The sequence below is a fragment of the Canis lupus genome, chromosome 4 (assembly GCF_003254725.2).
Source record: "Canis lupus dingo isolate Sandy chromosome 4, ASM325472v2, whole genome shotgun sequence".
Taxonomy (NCBI): domain Eukaryota; kingdom Metazoa; phylum Chordata; class Mammalia; order Carnivora; family Canidae; genus Canis; species Canis lupus.
Genome location: NC_064246.1, coordinates 84,632,653 through 84,659,714, shown reverse-complemented (window position 1 = coordinate 84,659,714; position 27,062 = coordinate 84,632,653). Strand labels below are relative to the sequence as shown.

Sequence of the window (27,062 nt, the reverse complement as noted above, 5' to 3'; positions counted from 1 at the left end):
ATGTTTGGGAAAATACATGAATAAATATAATTCACTAGCAACATGCTATCCAATAACAACCTCTATTAAGGGTTGCTGAATCTCATGTTTGAAATTTCATTTTGCATGATCTAATTTAATCCAATATAGGAGTTTTTAAAATCAGAACATCAAGCAAAGCCATGACACATATGTGTGAACCAAGTATATTTTCTGTTAAAAAAGATATCAAATATGGTTAGGAGACATTCAATGTCCCCAGACCTACAGTCTACATTGGACTAGCTTCATCATTTTATGTAGAAAAGAAAAGTCAGAAGATGCTCAAATAAATTGCCTACTTCCTTCCACGATGATCAGAAAATCTCAATATTGATAGTTTTAAGAAGGGTTAGAAAATGAATTTAAGCATGAAAGATTGATAGGATTTATGTGTTGGCCTGGGTAAAAACAAAAATGAAGTTTGCTTATGATAAATAGATGCAAATGTCATTTCTTGACACTTTATTATTGTCAGGACTTCTGAAAGCAGAAGAATTGATTGAATTCCTTTGAATTGTAATGACTTTACACAATGTCCTATGTTATTATCAAAGAAATTTTGTCACTTGTAAGGTTTTTTTTCTCTGCATCCAATTTTTAAAAACATACATCAGTAGGATAAATGAAGACCCTAGCTAATCTCCCAAATCAAGGCCAAAAAAAGATAAACCATCTTTTCTTTCTTTTTATTTTTAATTTAGTCAACCTTTAAACAACAGATTTAATGTCTGAGTCTAACTGCATTAAGCAACAGTTTAACAGGAAACCTCAAAACGTAAAGATCTTATGTTTTGGTTTGGTGTTTCACTGGTTGATTTACCAGTGCCCAGGAGTTACATTAAATCAGAACTAAATGGCCATTTGTTAGCAGATATGTCTCCAGCTCTGCACGATGGCTTTTCTTGTCCTTGCAGAGCAGACTTAATAAATAAAGCCTGCACTCACACTAAAATCAGTCCCCAACTTTATTTTACCTTCTAACAAAACACTCTGGATACACCATTTTTGCAATAATATTGAAATAGATGGCATTATGTTGTAGTATATTCTAGTAAAACAAGGGAAGCTGTATCAAAAGAGGTTCTAAGACATTTTTATATCCCCATAAATATGCCTGGATTTGAATCCCAAAACAAATGTGACCAAAACCAATTTATTTTTTTCTGAGGCAAAATAGAAATCACAGCAATGGAGGAGGTAAAAATAGATGCCTAACAGGCCAGTTGTGACAAGAGAGGAAATTCCAAAATTATCGCCAGGAAGCCTAAGTGTGAACGTCCATTTGATCTACATTGAGTTGTTTAATATATTCTCTTAAGAAAATGGGGATGTTAATACCTATCTTAGAACATCAAAAACACTTAGCAAGGTGACTAATGTATGTTGCAGTGCCTTGTTCAGTGCCTGACGTTGTAAATATGCAAATAGTACTCAGGAAGTTGAATAGCGTGATTTGAGATCAGTCATAAGCCCCTAGTGAAACATGCCAACCCACACATAAAAAACACATCCCCTAGAAAGCACACTGAAAACGTGATGGGCCTATTGTAGAACAGAACTCATCCGTAGTGGAGTAGTCCCTTGATTCTGCATTTTAATTGCTACATGGAACCAGTTCAGGAGGGAGTAATAGGTCATTAATGTGTCAACAGCTAATGTGATCACCACTTTTGATTCACAGATGAAAAAACCTTAAGAAAAAAGGGACATGGTAATACTTGGATGTTACGATTGTTCGTGATGGTTGTTTTAAAGAAGGGTGGGTAGGTGATGATGAGCCCGACAATGACTATCAAAATTTAAGAAAGGTGGAAGAGCAGTATAGGGAATTACAGAAGATATCCATGAATTCATCGTAGTGGTGCTAAATATAAAAGGTGATAGGGCCAAAGGACAGGTGCTTCCTACATAGTTTGGCCTTGAGTTAATTGTATAAAATATCAGAATTAAACATATAGCAACTATGTCAGAAGATGTGAATAGAGGCCATATTATGTTTTCATATATCTGCCTCATAAAAATGTCTTCTTGTATTTCACAAACTTTATTCAGGTGACTATTATTTTTGTATATCAATGATCACATACTGTATTTAGGAACCCACTTAGAAACACAGATGTGCTTTCCAAATGATTCATATTTCAGTATGATTTTTTTCTATCCCTTTGTTGTTGTTTTTATTTACTTAAAACACTTTTTAGTCATAGATCTATTGAGATTTTGATGAAAGGTATGCAAACTCCAGGCAGGAAAAAAAATGTATAAGGAAACAAAATTTTGCGCATGTTTTTGAAAAAAAAAAAAAAAACTGGAAATAGAGTTCTAGTATTTTACTTGAAGGAAAGCAGAAGTAAAAATGTGAAGGAGATAATCATAAATCCAGAATTAGAAAGAAACCAGCAATGCTAAATAGTAGCCAACCTCAACCACGGTACATCTCTGAGTGAATAACGGTATATGCTGTACAACCCTGTATGGCTGATTGTTAAGAGCAAAGTGTTAGTGCTAAAAGGACCCCAAACCAGTCCAGGTTTAGCTTCCTCATCAATAAAACAGACAAATAAAATTGCATTATTCTAAATATTCAATGAAATTGTGTATCCCAATCACTTAGTAGCTGGCTTAGAGAGGGCATGTAGTAATTTACATGCATAAAGTGAAAATATCCAGCAATTGGAAATTTCCGTGGTGGGATCTCCAAGCTGGCTCCACAACTGGGCGCTCAGCTTTTGTCTTGAGCTCAGCTCAGCTCTCGACATCCTTCCTGCTTTCTCCTTATCTGCTCATCCAGTGGAGCCAATCACAGTTCACTCCTTCACAGTCAGTGTCTTAGGCCCAAACATCCAGCCTAACATTTTCTTAATATAACATATGAGTCCATGCTTAGGAGTTGAGTCAAGATGTTCCCTTCCACCTGTAACCAAGCCTCTACTCTCTGATACTCCTCTGTGTGTTTTAAGAGATGCAGTCTATTAAGGAAGCTCTTCTCTACTTTCATTCTTTTGTTTGATTCAATTAATGTTTACTAATCTGTCCTATGCCCAGTCATGTGCACATGTTTACCCACAGGAGAGAGTTTCAATCTTGGAGGCAGCAAAGTAGATTACAAAGAGTTAAAGGAACTCTCCTCAAAAGAGTTAACAGTTAGTTAACTAGAGTCCTGAAGATAACAGACTGTGGGAAGGAATTAGGATTCTCCAAAGGTGGGTCAAAGACATAGTTTAGGGGAAAAGGCAAATTCTAGTAGGTTAAGGTATAGTATTTATGCATCGTGACTTCACAATAATAGGTAGAGGTTGGTAGATAATTAGGAAAAGGGACAATTTGAATTAAAATCAAGGAAACAACAAAATGAGAAAATTTGTAATTAACTCAAAGAACATACTATGAAAGATTCATTCATTTCTAATGAGTAGATAACTATTTCACTTTATATTCCAGGAAAACATAATCATTTATTTATAAACACACACTAGATACTTTGACTTGTAAAGTAAATTTAATGTGTGATCACTGAATTACAAAATGTACATGAGGTTATTTTTTTAATTGAAGATTTTGATGGGATTTGAAATATTGAAGTGATAGATTGAATTCTGATTGTATGAAGGTTATTTCTTCAATGAGATATGTTTCATTTGGATGACACTGTTGAGTAAGAAAAGGAATAAAGATTTGACATTAAGTAACACAAATCATGCTATTAATCAACAGATGTACAGGAAACATGAAACTGCACGATCATATTCTTTCTCATAAACTGTCAGTCTGATTCTATCCCCCAGATGCTCATAAATCTACTGCAGTTAAGGACCAAGAGAACAACATTCATCCGTGAGCACAAACATTTCTTGCCATGAACTCCAACATCCAAACAAGTGGCAGCAGAAACAATCGACCTGTTGAGGGCCCCTTCTCTGGCACTGTAGTACCTGAGGGTCTTTTTCAGAATTAACTTATTTTGAAACACAATACCCACATCTCAACAACTGCAAATAGAAACCAGAGTTTTTACCAGTTCAAACCAAACACAGATAATCCTCAGTGACCTTCTTCAGGGAGAGACCCCATGCTGATTGTTAGGCATTTCTTGTTGATGTTTTACTCCTCTGCACTTAGAAATACAAGTGCAAGCAAATGTGAAACTTCACATAATCACATTGTGTCTTTGGTTTAGCTGACATTTTAAAACAACTGTCTAGAGTCCTATAAAATACATGTCATTTTGATTTTACCAACAGGTCTTCTGGAAAGTAATAATCATATCTATATCACAGGGTAATTGTGAAAAGTATTAAATAAGTTTACAAACACAAATTACTCAATATAAGTCATATTAATAAGCAAAAACTTATATAGTCCATTACATGCTGGCATGTAGAAAATTTTATACAATTTACTTGATTTCTTTTTTTTAAATATTCTATTTATTTATTTATTTATTCATAAGAGACACACAGAGAGAGGCAGAGACACAGGGAGAGGGAGAAGCAGGCTCCATGCAGGGAGCCCAATGTGGGACTCGACCCCAGGATCCTGGGATCATGACCTGGGTCGAAGGCAGATCCTAAACCACTGAGCCTACCAGGCATCCCTACAATTTACTTGATTTCTTTATATAATTATATCAAGGCTACTTATTAGACTAAGAAAGACACATGGGGACAAACAAACAAGAATTACTATTGGGTAAATACAGCAGATAGGTCATATCTTTTCTAACACAAATTGTATGAAATAGTATTTATTGAAATCTAGTGGATAGAAACATATTTGTACTCACATTTTTGAGATGAAAAAAGGGAAGGGTGAATATTAAATAATTTAATTCATTAAACATGTATTATGTAATTTTCCTATAATTATAAAAAATAATCATAATCTGTTGAAAATAATATGAGGTAAATTTTGAGTATCAATATGTATAAATTATGTACTCACATTCATTTCATCTAAAAACATAAAAATTGTTTATTTAATTGCTTATCCAAGTGAATCATTTTTCAAAATTAGGGGACAGCTATTAACTTTTGAATTATGAGAAAGCTATACAGTTTATGGTTCTACTCCATTAAACATTCAACAGGTATATTGTTCATTCTACTGTACAGACAATTCAATCATTAAAGTGGACATGTACCTTCATGAAAATTGTGTTTCTCAGAAATTTTTGATGAAAGATGTACCATTCAATATAAGTTACAGAAAAGAAGTGAAATGTGAATATTCTTCAAAAATGTAAGCTCTTTATGAAGGACACTGTTGTTTGGAAACTGCTTATTTACAAAAAAAAAAAAAAGATTTAAAAATTACAAATATAAGCTCTATAACCTATGTAGTAACAAAAACTTCCTTTTACAAGGATATTAATCTCAAGTCTATCTTGATTAATTAAATACAAATATTGTCTTGACATTTAAACCTGTAATGTTATATATTATAATAGAGTTTCCAGAATACCTTATACGAATCAGAGATACAGAATGTATATAAAGGCATGGTTAGAATTTAATTAGCAAATAAAATCAATGTAAAATCTCTTCTTCTGGCTCCCTTTTTTCCTTTCTGTTATTTTTAAAAATATACGTTGCAAAAATGTTTGAACTGAAATATATTCTTAGATGAAATTCACTTGGTAAACAGAATCATGTCCCCCTTCTGTATATTGCACAGATCTGTGTTTGAATTTGGTCTAAAGCCATGGAAATTTGGGCTAATATTAAATGTCTAATTAGCCATTATCTTACAAGATGCTACAATTTAAGAGGTCCCACTCACTGTGATATAACCCTTTCTGAAAGTATGCTATGGTTCTTAGCTCTCACATTCAGTCTAAATGACTCAGTGTAAATATTATGTTCACAATACCCACAATTTTAAAGATGGGTAGTATAAAATAAAAACATAATAAATACTTTAATAAATTTTCCTATAATATTTTCATTTTCAAAGGTATTTACCTTTAATTACATCCTGGGGAATGAATGCTGTAAATTTTATACACCCACATACTCACATTCACACAAGCCCACTGTGTTTTTCTTGTAATAATGAAGTGTACTCATGATAAGCAGTCTTGCTTATTTATAATAGTTTATTTATTATTAAAATAACTAAGCTATGTATGCCACAAAGGCTTTCATAGCATTGTTTCTATATCTTATTTTTACTCCCACATGTTCTTGTACCGAAGAAGACATTTTCAAAAACAAATATTCATTCAACACAAATACATTCCAAATCTATGTGATAAGAAAACTCATGGTTTGTAAGAGTTTCCAACATGATCGAGATTTCAGTATCCTGAGGGGACTTGGGCCACGTACAGGAGGTGGAGAATGAGGGAGGAGGGATCTAATATTCAAAAACTGTGTTGCCTTATACCCTGGCTTGAGTTGAATGGAATACAATTTGGTTTAGATTTTGTTTGTTTGCTGTTGTTGTTTTACATTTAACATATCATAACAAGATCATATCTGCATTTAGAGTTGTATTTGTAAAATAAAAAGCACATTATATAAAACAACAGGATTTGACTTTGAAAATATTGAGTGTTTTGATATGGCAGCGGTTTTTATCTCTTTTATTGGTATAAAAGAGCAAGAATATATATTAATTATTATATTAATTATATAATTCTAATTATATTAGAATTATTAGAATAATTATATTAATTCATATAATACTTTTGATATCATGACTTGTATCCTTACCTTTCAACTTTTCATAAGAAATTCAAGTATTCAAGGAGAAGTTCATCATAATGCGAGGCAGTTTCATATCAGATGTCATTAGTCATTCACCAACATGGTAGGTGTATTTTTATCTATTATTTATTAAATTTTTCAATACCTATACCTATTATACTTATTATTCAAATATAAGTATCATTGTTTTAGTAAACCCTACCTATAAGACAAACTTAATAGATAAGTGATAATTAATAGCCAGGACCAGTTATATCTTAAGAAACTGACATTCAAAGATGTTACAAAATGCAAATTCAATGTTCATTAGGAAAGAGATCTACATCTAGTGACAAGTCCAAATAATTAGTAAAACATAAATAATATGATTTCTCTATGTGTATTTCAAGCACATACGTTTACAAAATTACATTTTAAAAATAGTTCTTAAAATATGGAAATGTAGTAATATATTCATTGAGAGCTCTTTCCTGAGCTTCTACGTTTTTAAAAGAAAATTTAGAAACACTTATAAAAGTCAGCCTAATGTCAATGCACTTGAATGGTTCTATGACATTTGAAAAGTGTGCCTATTAGAAGGAGTTCCAAAATTCCTGAGAAAAAATAAGTTGATAGATAGATAATATTTTTAAAGTATAATTTGAAAACAGAAGAGAATTCCTAAGTCAAACCTTTTATAGCAAGATAGCTAGCTATAAAGATCTTTCAGAGAAACTGTATCTCAACAATTTTAACAGTTCTATAACATTTTTGATATAACAAAAATCATTGAAAAATTTACCTTATAATTCAATTCATGAATGTTAGGTGATATATTTTCTTATACACAGCTGTGATGAGGTCCTGAAGGAAAATGTAAAGAAAAATATATGAAAATCTTTTCAATATTCATATCGTATAAATCTATGAATAGTTATAAATAATGCAAAATATAGTTATTATACATTATTCCATACCACTCAAGAACCCAACTCATGAAAGCATGATGGGGAAAGTAGCAAATGTACCTTTTGAAGGGCTAAAATATTGAGAAGCTCAAACTTCCAGACTTTTTGTTTTGTTTTGTTTTGTTTTAGGGCATAGCCTTTGAGACAGACACCCCAATTAGAATCTCAATTCTCTCAGTTGTTAGCTGTGCAATTTTGGACAATTAAGCTATGTTCTCTGAAACATTAATACTTTAGCTGATTAATATAGATATAATATGCCCTTTGTAGGGTCCTCAGTATTAAGTATTACTATCCATTTGTGGTACCTAACATTTAGCCTAATACACAGTCAATATTTAATTTTAAAGTATTAGTAATACATAAAATAGAATAAATAATAAAATAAATTATTAGTGACTCTAAGTAACAATAAAATACTATTTATAAGAATAATAATTATTAGTATGTATTATAAATTCAATGATCAGTTTCCTTTGAAACTAATACAATATGAAAGATCAGAAAGGAAATGCAGAAAACAGAATCAAATATGAACTAAAATATAATATATAACGAGGGACTTTTGTAGATCCAAAAGAAGTATATTGTTCTAGAACTGTGATACTTAGATTTTAGAGGGAATTAATAGTATTTGCATATTTTGATAAGGTGAAAATATAATTTCAGTTGTATTGAAGAATTAATATTGAAAAGACAGTATTAATATAAAAAAATAAAAGGTGAATATGTAAGCTCAGAGGATAATGAAGCCTTTCAGACCCTAAAACCAAATGGCTTAAGGATTCTTCTTATCCTTAGCCAAAATCAACTTAGCAATGATCTTAGGTGACCATGTGATTTGCTATGATTAAAATGATATTTATAGGGGCACCCGCGTGGCTTAGTCAGTTAAGTATCTGCCTTAGGTTCAGCCCATGATCTCTGGGTCCTGGGATGAGCCCCTGCATGAGACTCCTGCTTAGCAGGGAGTCTGCTTCTCCCTCTGCCCCATCTCCTCATGCACTCTTTCCAATAAATAAATAAATAAATAAATAAATAAATAAATAAATAAATTTTAAAATGACATTTACAAAATCAAATGGAAGCCTCAAATACTTTAGGAAAAAGTTAAGAGGAATAGATTATTCATTCTATAATGTAAACGATTATTTACTGAGTACCTATTAGGTACCAAGCACTATTATTCATATGGGGATAAAGCACTGAACAAAAGAGGCAAAAGCACCTCCCCTCATGGTGTTTATATTTTGGAGAGTAAATATATATACCAAAATAAATATATATTGTATATAATATTATCAAAAGTGCTAAAAAATTAGGCAGGAAGGGATTATGAATTAATGATATAAAGATCTTTTGATCTATCAAAGCAAAAAGTCTCAAATTCCTTTAGAACACATACTACTCAGGAGCTTCCCTCTCCCTAAGCTACCTACATGTGCTCTCTATCCTGATATATTTTAGAACTCTGACATTTTCAATATGGCCTTTCTGAAAATAAGAGTACATAGAACCCAATGTGCCTGATTTCTAAGTTTGATTTTAGGAGCTAGTTATGCTACAGTGTTAAGAGGCGCTGTTTCCAGGAACTGGAATCGCTCTCACAGTGCATGAAGCATAGCGCCATTCAACTCACATATGTATGATTTGCATAGAGGAGCAAGGATTTCCAAGGAACAGTTTTTAAGAACTGGGTTATTTGAATATTCCACAAGAGAGAAACTCATAGGTGAGCACAGAAGGACCTATTTATGTAGAACTTACATGTTTTCCTAAGGTTAACAGAGGCCTTTTGGAAATGAGGCCAATAGCATATGGCTGATAATTTCATCTCAGCTCCATTGCTAGCATAGAAGAAGCAGTAACTCTCTTCCATGTGTATGACCTAGTGCACAGCACTGACTCAAATTGTCACACGGCTCCCTGATTTAACTGTTTAAAATCTGGCAAAAGATTGCTATCCATTGGAAAATTACTCAGCCATAAAAACAAATGAAATCTTGCTACTTGCAACAACGTGGATGGAGTTAGAGTGTACTATGCTAAGATAAATAAGTCAGTCAGAGAAAGAAAAATACCATATAATTTCAAAAGTATGTGGAATTTAAAAAACAAAACAGATGAAGGAAATAAAAGGGAAGGAAGGAAATTAAAAAAAAAAAAAAAAAAAAAAGATGAGATGAAGGGGAGGCCAACCGTAAGGGATTTTTAACTATGGAGAACAAATTGAGAGTTATTGGAAGGAAGGTGAGTGAGTGATGGTCTAAATGGGTGAAGAATATTAAGGGGGAAACCTGTAATGGGCACTGGGTGTTATATATAAGTGATGAATCACAAAATTCTACTCCTGAAACCAATATTACACTACATGTTAACTAACTAGAATTTAAATAAAAGCTTTCAACAAACAAAAATAATAAATAAAATAAATAACATAGCCTGGGAAAGGAAAATTTATTTATAATTGTCCTGAGTACATTGCAAACAACTACATCAAACAGGAAATTTCACCAGTGGAAAAGCAACCCCATCTTCTGTGTCATATACATTTATTCAAGTATAAGGGGACAATCCATTTAAATACTTTCTGGAAAGGATTTATTTATTTATTTAATTTATTTAATATTTTATTTATTCATGAGAGACTCAGAGAGAGAGAGAGAGAGAGAGAGAGAGAGAGACAGATACATGGGCAGGCTCCATGAGGGAACCTGATGTGGGACTCGATCTTGTGTCTCCAGGACCACACCCTGGGCCAAAGGTCGTGCTAAACCGCTGAGCCACCCGGGGTTGCCCCTGAAAAGGATTTATAATATTTTCCATTTATATATTAAAAAAATATTTCACTTGTTAATAAAGCACACTGTCTTGTCTTTACTTAGCTATTTCCATCAACCCAATATTTTTAAATGCAACAATTATTTTTGAGACAATTTCAATAAGTATTCATTTGCACTTCTTAGCTCTCCAAATAATGAAAAGTACATTTATAAGTATATTTTAAGAAAAAATATGTTTAAAAATATATGTATGTAGTTATATAAAAATGTATTCTAGCTATATATAGGTCATAGTATCAAAGCTATTCATGTTATGTTGCATTCCGCTTGATTTCAATTTATTCCCTAAATTACAGGCTTAGTATATATATTCACAAAACTAAAGCTTCTGAAGGTTGTCCATAAATAACAAAAGGAGAGACATAGCAGCAGAGTACAATAATGTATTCATTTAATACAATTTTGTTAAAGATTTCATTAATAGTTATTTTGGAGTAGTTTAAGGTTCAGAGGAAGATTGAAGGGAAGGTACAGAGATTTCTCATATACCCCCTATCCCCACACAATGCATAGCTTTCCTCCGTTATCAACATCCCCACCAAAGCCGTACATTTGTTGAAATTTATGAACCTACACTGGCACATCATAATCATCCAAAGTCCATGATTTATATATGGTTCACTCTTGGCTTTGTATATTCTATGGGTTTGGACTAATGTTTGACATGCATCTAACATTATGCTGCCATAACCCACACCAATTCATTGTTCCTCCTTATGAAAGCAGAAAAACCAGGCCTGGACCGTGACTTAGAGAAAGTATGAGATGAGAGGTGCTTTAACACACTGTGTTTGTGGTACTTGTTCACAGCAATAGAAAACTAATAAAACTACCTCAAAGTGATATTGAGAAGAAGTAAATTTCTAATTCAGCTTTTTGACTTATAGTTAAATGTAAATGCATTTATTTTAGCAACTCCAAAAGATGCTTTTCTTCTGCATTCTCCCCCCGAGAATGTTAATAATTAACAATAGAACATTGTTTTTAATTTCAGATATTTTTAAATGCGTCTTTCACATTAACAACAGGAAAAACAACTTTTTAGAAAAACGAAGGAAGTTGAACAAATAGAGCAGTCTGTATTTAAAAATAAGGCCATTTTACTTAGAAATGCTTTGATATGCCATATGCATTGATCATTATAATTCATCCCTTATTTTAACACTTGGAATGTTAAAAAAAAATTAACACTGTTCCATAAATAAAGATTGCTAAAGAAAAATAGTCATATTCTGTATGGTTTGGATTTGTACTTCCAACATAACAACAATAAGACCAAACATTTTGACTAAATCACATTGGAAAGTCATCGGCAACAGGACTCCACTACATAATATAATTAGGAGTGCAATGTATAAATAATCCTTTGCTCCTTGATACAAGGTGCTGCTCGTTCATTAGTATAAGGGTCATTTGTAAGCCAATTTTGTTATTACCCTGAAACGACATTGTTGTTAAATTGTGATAAAGAGGAAACCATAAATTGGGAAAGAATTTTAATGGTCGTTATCTTCATTAGCTAATGAGATGTGCTAATTATGTCCTTAAATGACAATGATTTAGTAGTACTGGCAAAGAGGGCTCAGAGAGCAATAACTAGGCCAGTCCCCTTCAATGTGCTTTCACAATGTTGGAAGGGACATAATAACTAAGAGCCATAATTATGTTATGTGTAATACTATTCATTAAAAGTGTCTTAGTTATGTTAGATTTTATGTTGTTTTCCATGATATATTTGCATAAAATGTAGGGTACTGAAAATGCGACAGAGAAAATTGCATTAAGGTTGTATTTTTTTCAAGTGTGATTCCTAGACCCCTGGAGATCCCTGAGACCCTATCAGGAGATGCATGAGGTTTAAACCATTTCCATAGTAATTAAACATTATGCTCTTTTTACTGTGTTGACAGAAGGGGGGGAAAAAAAAAAAAACTCTAGGTAAAAATGCTGGTTCCTAAGCATAAATCAAAAAAGTGACTCCCAACTGTACTAAAACTTATTGTATTCTTCAACTCAATACAGTTTCAGGAAAAACAGAAAAGAAAGAAGAAAAGAAAGAAAGAAGGAAAGAAAGAAAGAAAGAAAGAAAGAAAGAAAGAAAGAAAGAAAGAAAGAAGAAAGAAAAAGAAAGAAAGAAAGAAAGAAAGAAAGAAAGAAAGAAAGAAGAAAGAAAAGGAAATAAGAAAGAAAGAAAGAAAGAAAGAAAGAAAGAAAGAAAGAAAGAAAGAAGAAAGAAAGAAAGAAATGGTAAGAGGGAGAGAAGGGGAAAATGTTAGTTTTTCCTTAAAAAAGAAAAATAAATAAATATAAATAAATGTGTGGCGTTCAGTACATATCATTTTATATTCTGTATGAAGAAACAGGAAATATATATGAGACTCTTCTGTTCTTATCTGAAGTATAATGGTAGCAACAGGAAAAGTATATGGGTAATTGAGTTGTGAGCTATGAGCTAAACTAGTCGTTTTATAATTTTTTTATTTCTATGGAATACCATTTTTGTTCGACATAGTGACAGCCAAATGTAGCTACTCAGATTTCACCATTTGTTAGACATTTCCTTGAATGTGAACAGAAGAAATTGCTACTTCAAAGAAGTCACAGTATTTGTTGCCAATGATTCATTATTTTAAGCAAAAATTTAAATTTGTGAAAATTTGTGCATATCCACTTGATTTTGACAGGTTTTCGAATCTAAAAGACTTTTCTATTAAGATTATTCACAATTTGGGCAAATTTGATTTTTTTCGTAATGAAACGTCAATATTTGGAAGTTCCGCATATCTCAGCAAACAATATTTCTCAAATGACCAAAGGATAATGTTACAGAATCATGCACAGGTTAAGGATTTTTCAATTGTTGAGGTGTCTTTTTTTTTTTTTTTTTAAGACTTTATGTGTTTATTTGACAGAGAGGGAAAGAAACACAAATAGGCAGAGTGGCAGGCAGAGAAAGTGAGAGAGGGAGAAAGAGAGAGAGAAAGAGAGAAAGAGGAAGAGAGAGAAGCAGGGTCTCTGATGAGCAGAGAACCCAATGCAGGGCCTGAAAGCAGGAACATGGGATCATGACCTGAGCTGAAGGCAGATGCTTAACTGACTGAGCCACCCAGGTGGCTCACCCAATTGTTGAGTTTTGAGGGTCCTGGTGGCTCAGTTGTTACAGCATCTGCCTTGGGGGCAAGTCATAATCCCAGGGTCCTGGGTTTTGTCTGCATTCAGCTCCCTCCCTGATAAAGCCTGCTTCTCCCTCTGCCTCTGCTTCCTGCCTTGCTCCTGCACTCATGCTCTCTCTCTCTCTCTCTCATGTGTGCACTTTCTCAAATAAATACAATCTTTAAAAACTGTTGATTTTAATGTATATCAAAAACATCACAGTTATCTGAAAAATATTAAAATGCTGCCATTTTCAAACACATATCAGAATGAGGCCATTTTTTTCTCATATACTTCAACTAAACAGCCTAGTGTAATAGATGAAGGAAGCAGATATGATAATTCATCTGCTTTCTATTAAACTGGACATCATTTTTTAAAAGTCAAATAATGCCAAAATTATTGTTAATTTTAAAAAATTCTTCAGCTTTTATTTCTAAAATATTAAATACTGACTTATATAATCATATAAGCAAAAGAACTTTGGGACTTCAATTTTAAGACTTTAAGGAGGTGCCTGGGTGGCTCAGTGGGTTAGGCATCTAACTCTTGGTGTCAGCTCAGGTCATGATCTCATGGGTTGTAGGATCCAACCTGGAGTGGGGCTCCAAGCTCAGAGGAAAGTCTGCTTGAAGGTCCTCTCCATCTGCCCCTCTCCCTGTGCACTCTCTGTCACTAAAATAAATAAATAAATCTTAGGGGGAAGAAAGACTTTAAGGGATATTTCTTCATCATAATTGAAAGTCAGTAGATATGCTGATAACTTGATGAAAAATGTATTGAAGAGTTAAATAACATAGTTGAATGTGATTTTAATCTACATTAAATTAAACAAATTTAATTCTGAAGGGCATGAATCAGTAGAACTACAGTCCATACTTAGTGATATGGAAGAAACTGTATTTGCCTCTTTGCTGGAAGTTGATATCACTTGGATTATAAGAATAAGATTGTGCTTTAACATGTCCCTTCACAGTTGGCCATAACAATCTTGCTTCAGAGGAAGGATTAGACCAGTCTACAATATTTTAATCTGAATTTTAAAAAATTGTTTTAAGATAGAGAAAAAATAGTTTGAAATTAATATTCAAAATAATTACAAAAACTTTAGAAAAATTTAAATGAGAGGAGGATATTAATCACATAAGCAATTTCATCAAAACTGTATTGTTGTTAATACACCATAAGCAAAATCAAGGATCTTATGTGTGAGATCTAAAGACACATATTTAATTATTTGTAAAATAAGGAACATGTTTTCACCAAATTTTTGTCATGAAAATATTTTATTTTAAATGAAATGCAAGTGAGTAGGAAAAATAACTAGTGAGAAAATATTATCTCTAAGTATGCTTCAAGTATATGACTTTTTGCTATAAAAATTACAAGTCAGAATTGATTTTAATTTTAATTTCTGTCCTTAGGGAGAGGGAATGAGTGCACAAGCAGGGATGGAGTGACAGAGGGAGAAGAAGAGTGAATCTCAAGGAGACTCCCGGCTGAACACAGAGTCTGTAGTAAGACTGGATCCCACAACCCTGAGAACAACCTGAGCCTAAATCAAAAGTCAGATGCTAGCCAACTGAATCACCCAAGTGCCCCTAATTTTAAAGCAAAAAATACAATGGTTGCTGTATTGTCCAACAGTACTGTAAATATTCACAACTATGTCCAGAGGTAGAACTACTCTTCCAGAAATATGGCCAGCTAGATTCTCACAGAAAGCAATTCAAATGCTGACAAGAATATCACCATAAAATATCAAATGTACCCATGAGCTGATACCAAGGTATGAAATACTCAGACTGAAGGGTAAGCCACACAGGAATGCAGGAGGTATTTGCTGATCCCAATGCATCAGCACATTAATATGTGTGAACTTGTGATGATTCAGTCTCATGAGGAGAAACCCAATAAGAAGCAAACAGACAGACAACAAACATCCTACACACACATACACATCACAGAAGCTGGGATATATAAAGGGCTCTAGTTTTAGAATAATGTTGGATTAGAAATATAACAACTCTTTCTGCTCCTAAAACAGTGACAGTAAAATAGAGAAAAAAAATTCCAATGAAAATTTGTAACAGCAAATATGCCCAAATTCACAATATTAACTGTGATATTTTTTGTTAAATCCAGCATTAAATACTGTATATAATTAATCATCATAAATAAGAAGTAATTATTTAGCTAAATGGTGAAAGTTGTCCTATCAGAAAATGTGTAGTTGAAAACTGTTTAGAAGAGTCACCTAAAACATAAGATTGAGTAAAGGTCCAAAATAAAGCAAATATTGACAAAAAATAAGCAGATGTGTTGCTATATTTATACCACAATTTTTTTAGGACAAGAGAAGAAATAATTTCTTGATATTAAAAAAGCAAAAAAAAAAAAAAAAAGGAATTACCCATGATAAATGTTTCAATTTATAAGAAAGAAAATGGCAAGATTAAATTTGTACTTTTCTAAATATGTTTTTCTATCTTCTCATCTTTAAAAAAGGAAAGATTGAGTATTATAAAGATCTCCTTTCTCTCCAAAATTCATCAATAGTTTCAACAAAATCACAAATTCAAAAATTAGATAAGCTACTTTTGAACTGTATATGGGAATATAAAGATTCAAATAGAGTCAAACCCATTTGGACAAGAGTAATAGGCCAAATTTCTTCTAGATAACAAAGATAATTTTAACACTGCAATAGTTATTTCAGTGCGTTACTGACATCAAGAAAGACAAGTAGACTAACAGAAAAGAGAGCCAAGAAAGCAAAATTCAAGCATTTGTGCATACCTGATAGATGATAGGAATATTATTAGCAAAACAAGGTGAACTTTTCAATAAATATTGTTTGGATAAACAATGTAGGAAAAGAATTAAAGGTTTCCTTATGTTGCACAACAGAAAGTAAGTTGGCAATCCTGTGCGGATGAAATAAAATATTCTTGTTTGTAGCAAGCAAGCGAGGTGAATATGCTTATGTTTTTGAAGTCCTAGTTGCAAACTGGTGCAGCCACTGTGAAAAACAGGATGGAGGTTTCTCAGAAAAAATTAAAGTAGAATTACTACTATATGACCCAGTAATTACAATACTGGGTATTTACCCAAAGAAAAGCACTAATTCAAAAAGATATATGCATCCCTATATTTTTCAGCATTATTTACGGTAGCTAAAATATGGAAGCAACCTAAATGTCCACCAATAGATAACTGGGTAAAGAAGATAAGGACTATAGAGGAATAGCATAAGCCATAAAAAGAATGAGATCTTATCATCTGCAACAACATGGATGGTCCTAGAGGGTATAATGCTAAGTGCAATAAGTCAATCAGAGAAAGACGACAGAAGATTTTACTCATATGTCCAATTTAAAAAAAAAAGAAAACAAATGGACAAAGAAAACAGAGATAAACAGATTCTTGAATATAGAGAACAAACTGGTGGTAGCCAGCGGGGAGGTGGGTAGGGTAGTGGTGAAATAGAGAGGTTCTAGAGTAGTTTCCTTGATGTGCACTGAGAAATGTATAGAATTGTTGAATCATCATATTGTACATTGAAACTAATATAATGCTGTATGCTAATTATATTTTAAGATATAAAATTAACTAAAAAGAAAACTTGCTAAAAACAAACTATAGGAATATATTCATGCTTTCAAATAGGTAAAATTTTTATGTATACCATGAACGTTCTCAAATCTAAAAAAAATGTAGGTAGATTCTAACATGAAGGTAAAAATTTGAGGGCACCTGAATGGCTCAGTGGTTGAGCTCAGGTCATGAACCTGGGGTCCTGGGGTGGAGTCCCACACTGGGCTCCTTGCATGGAGCCTGCTTCTCCCTCTGCCTGTCTCTGCTTCTCTGTCTGTGACTCTCATGAATAAATAAAATATATTTTTTAAAAAGTTAAAAATTGGCTTAGCAAAATTCACCGTTAAGTAAGTGAACACAAATTTCATATCATAGATGGTATTTTCAACACAAATAACTTATGATGGATCAAATTAAGTTCAAGAAAGAAAATTCTCAATCATTAAGCAAAAACAAAACCACAACAATCTCATTTTTAAAATGACAAAAATTATTCATCAGGCACTTCATAGGAGAGAAAATAACTACTTCTTAGAAAAACAATACATGATAATTCTCATTAGTGACTAGAAAGTTCAACTTGATACCTGACACAAACAAAAAACAGAGCTATCACAAGTTAGCAGACATGGGGACGGTGGCCTAATTATATACTACGGATGGGTTTAAAAATCCTTAGTTGTACTTTGAACAAAAAAACCTTTCATTTCATTTAGAGAATCTGGTACTTAGGAAAGAGACATATGCCAGTCCACCAAGATAGAATAAGAAAAGAGAGTCAGGCAGAAATAACCCATATGTCCACACCATGGAATATTTTTGTCGTTATTTTTTTAATGTGGCACAGTCCTACAATTAATACTAGAGAGCAGTAAAGATGAATGAATTATAGCTATATGCATCAACTGCTATGATTTTGAGGGGTAAATCAATAAAGAAAATATATCAATTTACTTACATAAATTTAAATAAAAGTAGATTCCAGATACAATTTTGCAAACCTATAGAGAAAGGCAAAGGAATTGCTGACACAACATTCAGCTGGCCAGCAAATAACTATGCTTTAAAAAGTACTCATTTGTAAATATTAAATTTTTTCACGTTAAAAAAGGAGTGACTGGATCATCTAGTTGAATCATTGATATGTATGTTCTGCATGAATGTTAGACACTCGATGCGATACACTGGCAGTTCTCTTGTTCTGTGGTATAAGATGCCACAGAAATGGTAACAGGTCATCACAGAGGGTCGTGCTCCACTATTCTTCATTTCCACAATTGCATGTTCCTTCTTTAGCAGACAACACTGTATTGATTCCATTTTCTACTGAGAAGAAGAGCACAACCAGTAATTTTTTTAACGGAGTTTCTATCATCTATAAAGGCAAAATTCCGTCAACTACTAAATGAAAATGAAGTCATGTGTTGTTCTTTTTTTATTTTTTATATATATTTTTGCATCATCAGAGAGGATGGCATAGTTATACAAAATCAGCTCACAATGTTCTCTGTGGAAATTTCCTCAGTTCTTAAAACCTATTGTAATTCCAAAATATTTGGGTCAAAGTGACTCAGTTTTCAGTGGAGAGATAAGGTAATTGAGATAAAGAACTTCAAGGCTGGGAAAATACGAAAATTTTATGTCATTATGTAGAGAAATACACTAGATATGTTCACGGTAGTCACTTAATCCAATTTTCCATTCTTATGTGAGTCTAACACAAGGACATAGACGGTAAGAAGAGTATACTCCATTAAATTTCTCCTCTATGTCACATTTAAGCAACATTCACATTTTTCCCTGGCTGTTCAGAGACAATAGAACCCTATGTATGAAAACTCTGCTCCTGAAAAAGAAAATAACCTAAAGGAAGAGAATCCATATATTTGTTTGCCTGTTCTATTAATTCCCCAACATAAAGCTCTGTCTTTATCATCAAATGTTTTAATTATCTAGAAATTTCTTCCCAAATGATTTTTTTTAAAGAGTTACAAGTACCCCTTGTTCCCTCAGTTACTTCCTCTTAGTCTCTCTGTTTTGTAAATACTACCCGTTGGATTTGAATCTTAATCCCTGTTTTACTATGAATGTTAATATTTTTTCTGGATATTTTTCATGTTTCTACTGGGATCAAAATCTATGCATCTGCTTGTCCATATGCTGGAGAAGGGGACTTTAGAATTTTCTTGGATGCGAGTTCTGTCATTGTTTACTACTGTCTGAGGAAAAGCTCATAATTCTTTTAATTTTCTTTACTTAACCATAAAAAATAAATATATTAACATTATGTAGAACAATTGTATGTTGATCTTACTGATTCAGAAGCAAATCATTAAAATAGATCTTTTTAATCTAAATATTTCTAAAAAAGAATTAATGGCAATTTAAAAATATTTAAATACAATCCTTTAAAATAATACTTTATAAAAGTCACATTATTTTTTTAATTTGATAGTTTGCCTGGACTACTTAAAAGACATAGTCCTTAGTACAGATACAATAATCCTGAGGTTTAAATGGTACAACTAAACCATCAGTATTCAGTGAAATAGTGAATGTTATCAATGACGGTATTGATATTCTTGACAAAATTACTACTATACATATTGGGTCCGCAGAGGTTCTTAGTCAAAAAAGTACCTTAAAATTATCTAAAGAATGAAAAATTATAAATATTAACACAATTGTTACTTGGTAATTTCAGCAAATGATTTTTAGTTGTGAATGATGCCTTGTAAGAGAAAGTCAAATATGAGTCAAATATGAAAATACTTGACTTAAAAGGGCATTCATCAGTATAATATAAAAATTGCCATCAGCCTTTATTATGCTAATTTGCGAAGAAAGGTGTTGATCTCCCATAGATCCAGTAAACCTGACAAATGTAATATGCCTAGTTTAATTGTCTATAGAAAATCTCAAAAAAAAGAGACATAAAAAGAAATACTACAAAATAGGGAGCTCTTGTTAGCTATCTAAGGTTTTCTGAGTTAATCATTTCATTATTTAATAATTAGCTATTCTAAAAAAGCTCATGCATATAGCCTGAGCCCTATATTTTTAAATTTCATAATATTTGCTATTAAAAATGGGTGGCTTTACAGAGAGACACAGGATAAATGCTTCTTTGATGAGCAGGGGGATATTTGTATGCTCAGCAGGGATTCAGATGAGATATTCATCAGATAGAGCCTAAATTCTCCATTTCAACGGTTGACAAATCTATTGGGAGGTCTAGTTCTCCCAAGAATGATTTACTAGTGATAAGAAGAAAGATTTGAAGGAAAGAAGATTGATATCAGGATATGTTTGGCGAGTGCTAGAAGAGAAACCTGTGGGGACTTGAAAATATAAACTAAATGACTCAGTTCAGTCTGAACAAATGTCAATACCCCAAATTTACCTAAAAACACCACAATATCAGTCATTAACATTTGACGATATATAATAGGCAACCTTGAAATTAAATTTATTTTATATTGCCTCCTTAATCCTTATGCCCTTTTTTTCTAACCCTGTTCCTATCAGAGCCAATATTTCTCTACAAAGGCAATTTTTGTTGTTTTTTTGTTTTAGTTGTTGTCGTTTTTGTTAATATATAGAAGGGGGAGTTCATTCATTATTAGAATGAAGAGAAAAAAGTTAAAGAAAAAGAGACAAAACTTTTGTTTCCTCTATGCATACTAATTGTTTTCTTCCTTTTTTTGTGAAGAAAAACCAAATAGCCTAGGAAAACTATCTTCTAAAGAACAGATGTGCAGTTTTGCAATTGACTCAACATAGACTATTTCTCTTTTACAGAAGAAGCATTCAGAATGAAAATGCCAGTTTATTTCACAATGCCCAGGGAAACAGGGTCCAGGAGAGATGAACTAGATTATAGGAAGCAAAATATATGGAATTAATATGGTACTGGAGTGGGTATCAAATTAATATCTCAATAGATGACAGATGCGTCTCCAATATGTACAACATTAAGCTTATCTTTCTAATACACTTATGCTTTACAAGTCCTAGAAATTAAAACAACAAAAATAGATTTTGAGATACATTCTATTATTTGACCTTTGTACCTCAATAAGTTGACATGAGCAACTGCCAGAGCACGTGAATCCTTCCTTGACCACCACTGTTACGGGAAACAGAATGCTTTACACAGGGAAATAGTAAGAAGGGGTTTGTCATCTAAAATGTTCCCTTTGGTGATAATTTGAATTTAAGGGAATAAGAAATGAAGATAGGATGGGGCACCTGGGGGGCTCGGGCAGTTAAGCATCCAACTCTAGATTTTGCCTCAGGTCATGATCTCAGGGTAAGGAGATCAAGCCCCCACTGGGGTGTGCTCAGCGAGGAGTCTACGTGAGACCCTCTTCCTTGCCCCTCCCCCTGCTCACACTCTCTCTCTTTCTCATATAAAAATGAAAGAAATGGAGACAGGAGAATTAGATTTGACCATAGGTAGAAAACAACAACAACAACAACAACAAAAAGAGAGGAGGAGGAAGAGAAAAAGAAAAAGAAATCATTTCAATGAATTAATAGGAAAGGGAAAGCTTTCTTTGAGCTCTATTCAGAGGTACAATATAAAAAAAATTAAGTAAACCCATACAAGAAGACTTCTATTACTATCTTTCAGACTTTTGTCTTGTATAATTAAATAAGATAATTTTTATAAAACAGAATGAGAAAAGAAATGAGCTACATGATTAGGAGTGGGAAGGAAATCATAATATGCTATGTATAAGCTACCAGCCTTTTTTTAAAATTTTATTTATTTATTCATGAGAGACAAAGAGAGAGAGAGAGAGAGAGAAAGAGGCAGAGACACAGGCAGAGGAAGAAGCAAGCTCCATTCAGGGAGCCTGACGTGGGACTCGATACCAGGACCCCAGGGATCACGCCCTGGGCCCAAGGCAGATGCTCCACCACTGAGCAACCCAGGTGTCCTAAGAAACTAGTCTCACTTTCTCAGTATCTCAGAAGTAGAGGTGTTAGTGCAACAAATACAGGCATACCTTGTTTTATTGTGCTTTGCAGATATTGCGAATATTATTTTTATTTTGTTTTGTTTTGTTTACATATTTACATTTTGTTTTGTTTTGTTTTGTTTTGTTTACATATTGAGGTTTATGGCAACCCTGCATTGAGCACATTGTATCGGCACCATTTTTCAAAAAAAATTTTTTTTTGCTTACTTTCTGTCTCTGTGTCACATTTTGGTAATTCTTGCAGTCTTTCAAAGTTATTCATTATGGTGATCTGGGATCAGTGATGCTTAGCATATTTTAGCAATAAAGGATTCTTAAATTAAGGTATATGCAATTTTTAGACATAATATTGCACATATAAGACTATAGTATAGTATAAATATGACTTTCACAAAACATTCATTTGACTCATTTTATTATTATATTTGCTTTATTTTGGTGGTCTGGAACCCAAACCACAATATCTCCAAGATACACTTGTACCTTAAAATGTGGAAGCAATGCTGAAACTGAGTAAAGGGTAGAGGCTAGAAGAGTTTGAAGGTGCATGCAATAAACATCTTACATTTCCACAAACAGATTTCAAAATCAATTCTGATGAGAATTTTCCAGAAGATAAAGGGGAGATTGGAGAAGACACTTCAGTCTTCTTAGAGATTACAAAAGTGCCCCTGGACTGAATACTGGTAGACATATGTACAGGAAAGTTCATTCTGGTGAGGTCTCAGATGGAAATGAGAACATGCTATTGGACAGTTAAGAAAAGGTCATCCTTGTTAAAAAGTAGCTGAAATTTTGCTGACTTGGGTCTATCCCCAGTGTTTTGTAGAAGGTAGAAATTCTAACAATAAAGTTGGGATACATGGTGGCTCAGGAACTATGTAAACAAAGTGTTGAAGGTTTGAGTTGGCTTCTCTTGAAACGTAATAGTAAAATGCAAGAAGAAAGAAGTGACCTAAAAATGGAATTGTTAATCTAAAAGTAAGCAGAACTTAAAAACTTTAAACATCCTTAGCCTATCCATATTGCAAAGGATGGAAAAGCACCTTAGCAAGAAAAGCCTGAGGGTGTGACCAAGTGGCCTTTTGATAAAGATATTAGTTTGGATGTGAACCAGGGACTTAATTAACCACTTTAGCATGAAAACAGCCCTTTTCCCGAAAGGGGAGGAGACAAGAAGGTTTCTGATTTCTTAGATTTTTCAGGATGGAACTATAGAGCTACTCCACCGTGAATGTGTGCTATTCAAGACCAGGGAAGACGGAACCCAACAGTGATTCAGAGATTAACAGGACTGCCTCCACGATTTCAAAACTTCATAGCAAAATAAATAATGAGCAAAACAAAAAAGCGACCCGTGGAATGGGAAAACATATCTGCAAAGCATATATCTGATAAGGGGTTAATATACAAAATATATAAAAATTCATGTAACTCATTAATAACAATAAAACCCAAAAAATTCAATTTAAAAATGAGCAAATGAACTGAATAGACTTTTTATACCAAAGAAGACATACATGAAAAGCTGCTCAACATTGCCAATCAAAAAAATACAAATCAAAACAAGAGTGAGATATCAACTCACACCTTTTGGAATGGCTATTATCAAAAAGACAAGAGATTTTAAAAAGTGTTGGCCAGGATGTGGAGAAAGGGAACCCTGCCCACTGTTAGTGGAAATGCAAATTGGTACAGCCACCATGGAAAGAGTATGGAGTTCCCTTACAAATTAAAAATAAAATTACCATATGATCTAGCAATTCTTTGGGTATATATCCAAAGAAGTTTTTTTTGTTTTGTTTTTAAATTTTTTAATAATAGATTTATTTTTTATTGGTGTTCAATTTGCCGACATACAGAATAACACCCAGTGTTCATCCCATCAAGTGCCCCCCTCAGTGCCCACTACCCAGTCACCCCCATCCCCTGCCCTCCTCCCCTTCCACCACCCCTAGTTCGTTTCTCAGAGTTAGGAGTCTTCCATGTTCTGTCTCCCCCTCCGATCTCAAAGAGATATTTGCATCCCCATGGTCCTCTCATGTTTCAGTATTATTCATAGTACTCAAGATATGGAAACATATATTCACCTATAGATAAAGAAGATAATATATATATATATATATATATATATATATATATATATATATAACTGTACCTGACTTAAATAATGTTTAGATTAGATTTTGGGCCCAGAATTTTGAGTTTTGCTAAAATAAGTTAAGACTTTTGGGTCTAGTGGGCAGAAGACATGCATTTTGCGTGTGAGAAAGACATGAGTTTTGAGTTTTTTGGAGGGGGCAAGGGCATAATGCTGTGATCTGAATGTTTGGGTCTCCCCTAAATCCATGTGTTGAAAACCTAATGCTCAAGACAATAGTATTAGGAGGTAGGGCCTTTGGGAGGTGATTAGGTAAGAGAGGAGTCCCCAGGAATGGGATGAGTGTCTTCATGGAAAGGACCCTAACAAGATCCTTTGACCCTCCCACCATAAGAGGATACAAGGAGAAGGTCTGTGACTGGAAAAGGGCCCTTGCTTGACCATGTGGATATTCTCATCTTGGAATTACAGACTCCAGAACTATTAGACATAAATTTCTATTATTTATAGGCCATCTAGGCCATCTAACAAATGGTATTTTGTTATTATTAGCCCAACTAGAGAAAGACAATTATAAATTTTTTTTCAGTTGTTTTCTTTGTTTTACATTGAATGATTTTGATAGGAAGAAAGGCTTTTATGGAGTGTCTCAATGAAGAGGATGGGTTTTTCTTTTTGTTTTCTTAGGTGAGAGGAAAAAACATTATATGTTTCAAGTAGAGTCATTATAAGGGATGCCTGAGTGGTTCAGCAGTTGAGTGTCTGCCTTTGGCTCAGGCTGTGATCCCGAAGTCCCGGGATTGAGTCCCACATCAGGATTCCTACATGGAGCCTGTTTCTCCCTCTGCCTGTGTCTCTGCCTCTCTCTCTCTCTCTGTGTGTGTGTGTCTCTCATGAATAAATAAGTAAATAAAATCTTAAAAAAAAAAGTCACTATAGAAGAAGGTAATGAAAACACAGAAAAGGAGAAAATCACTAGGCAGCAAGCAATTTCGTGGGAGTGGAGTCAAATGGAATACTATGATAATAACATAAAGCATATAATATTTTTAAACTGAAGTATAATTGACATATTGTATTAGTTTCGGGTGTACAACATGATCCTACATCTGTATACGTTGTGAAGTGATCAACACAATAAGTCTAGGTAACATCCATCACCATCCATAGTTATAGAACTTTTTCTTATAATGAGAATATATAATATTATTTTCTTTATAGAGAATATAAAACTGAAGCTGAAATGTAAAATAATTCTATTAAGGTAACATACTAGCAAACAACAGTGGGTCTGTCTGATTTCAAAGCCCCATTTTTTCAACTGCATCATTCTACCTCTGCACATTCTGTACCCCATTTAAAAACACTAACATGTATAGGAAGTAAACAAACATTAAACTAAATACTACAATTTTGCTAATGTAGAAACTGCAAGGATTTCCAAAAAGTATGAATGGCGACTATTATCCTCTGTCATAAATATTTCTGTGCATAATACCTGCTACCAACTTTTTTCAATGTGGTGGCTAAAGTCTATGAAAATGAAACAAAGTGAATGTACCTGAATGAATATTGAGAATAAGCTAATGAATAGATTTAACTATTCAGAATCAAACAATTTACTAGATACTGATAACCACTTAGGGTTGTGGAAAAGTGCATTGTATTTAGAAAAGCAAGTACTGAAATAGAATAGAAGTCGGCATCTCTACTCCTGTATTTGCGACTGTTCAGTACCCATCTAGGAAGACCTTGCTAATTATGTTATTAAGATGTGAGACACCACAGTTCAATGCTTTACTTCTGAGTAAACACCCCTCCAATTAACAAATAATAGACTCTATGAGAGACAATATGTAGTCTATAATAATTAATATAACATAAACTTCCTGATTAAGTGACTTTTGTTCTTTTTTATACTGTTTTTTTAAAGTTGTTCTGATATTCAAATAGCTCAAGGAGTTAGTACAGTCCATGATAAAGGCATAGACTTATAAGACAAAAGCAGATAATACAGGAAAACAAAGTGGATGTGGTTTGAGAAGCAACATGAATGAAGAGGAAAAAAATAGTAAGTTGGTACTATTTTTTGTAAAATAAATAGCACCACCAAAAATAGTAAATTGGTACCAATTCTGAGTATATGGAACCGCCAGTCACTATTGCTTTCAATTAATTGATGGATGCAATGAGGTAATGAAGAACCACTGTTGCCCAGTTACTGACATCTACTTTTTATGTGAACTCTTCAAATTCTCAAATCTCGAGAAGATTTGTCACTTATCTAATTACGGTATCAGTTGTCCATCATTTGTGCTATCAGTAAATAGGTGACCACCATCACGGGCACCTAAACATGGAAATCGTGCTAACTTCAAAATTATACTAGGGTATGATATATACAATGGATTAAATTAAGCATCTGTAGAAGTCAGCTGTTATACGTTGAACTATACTGAAGATATGTTAAAATCTCATCTCTCTGATAAACTGAGGTTATTCATATGGGCTCTAATCCAATATGGCTGGTGTCTTTATCACAAGAGAGGGACAGAGATGGAGACAACATCAACAATACCATGTGACTAAGGAGACAGAGATGTTCAGTGATGTATTATAAGCCAAGTAACCCTAATACTGCTGGCACCACCAGAACCTAAGAGAAAATAATGAAAACAATTCCTCCCTGGAGCCTTCAGAGAAAG

At 33.2% G+C, this 27,062-nt stretch overlaps 1 protein-coding gene and 1 pseudogene across 6 annotated transcripts in view; both read right to left on the bottom strand.

Moving 5' to 3' along the window:
• The window catches only part of CDH18 (cadherin 18), a 953,252-nt gene that overhangs the window by 677,066 nt on the left and 249,124 nt on the right, over window positions 1–27,062 (bottom strand). For all 6 annotated transcript variants that reach the window (XM_049109418.1, XM_049109419.1, XM_049109420.1 and 3 more), the window contains exon 2: window positions 7,510–7,571. The gene's annotated coding sequence lies outside the window, so the exon portion shown is untranslated. The remainder of the gene's footprint in view (window positions 1–7,509; window positions 7,572–27,062) is intronic.
• Window positions 1–27,062, bottom strand: part of LOC112652711 (F-actin-capping protein subunit alpha-1-like) — an 88,473-nt pseudogene that overhangs the window by 57,013 nt on the left and 4,398 nt on the right.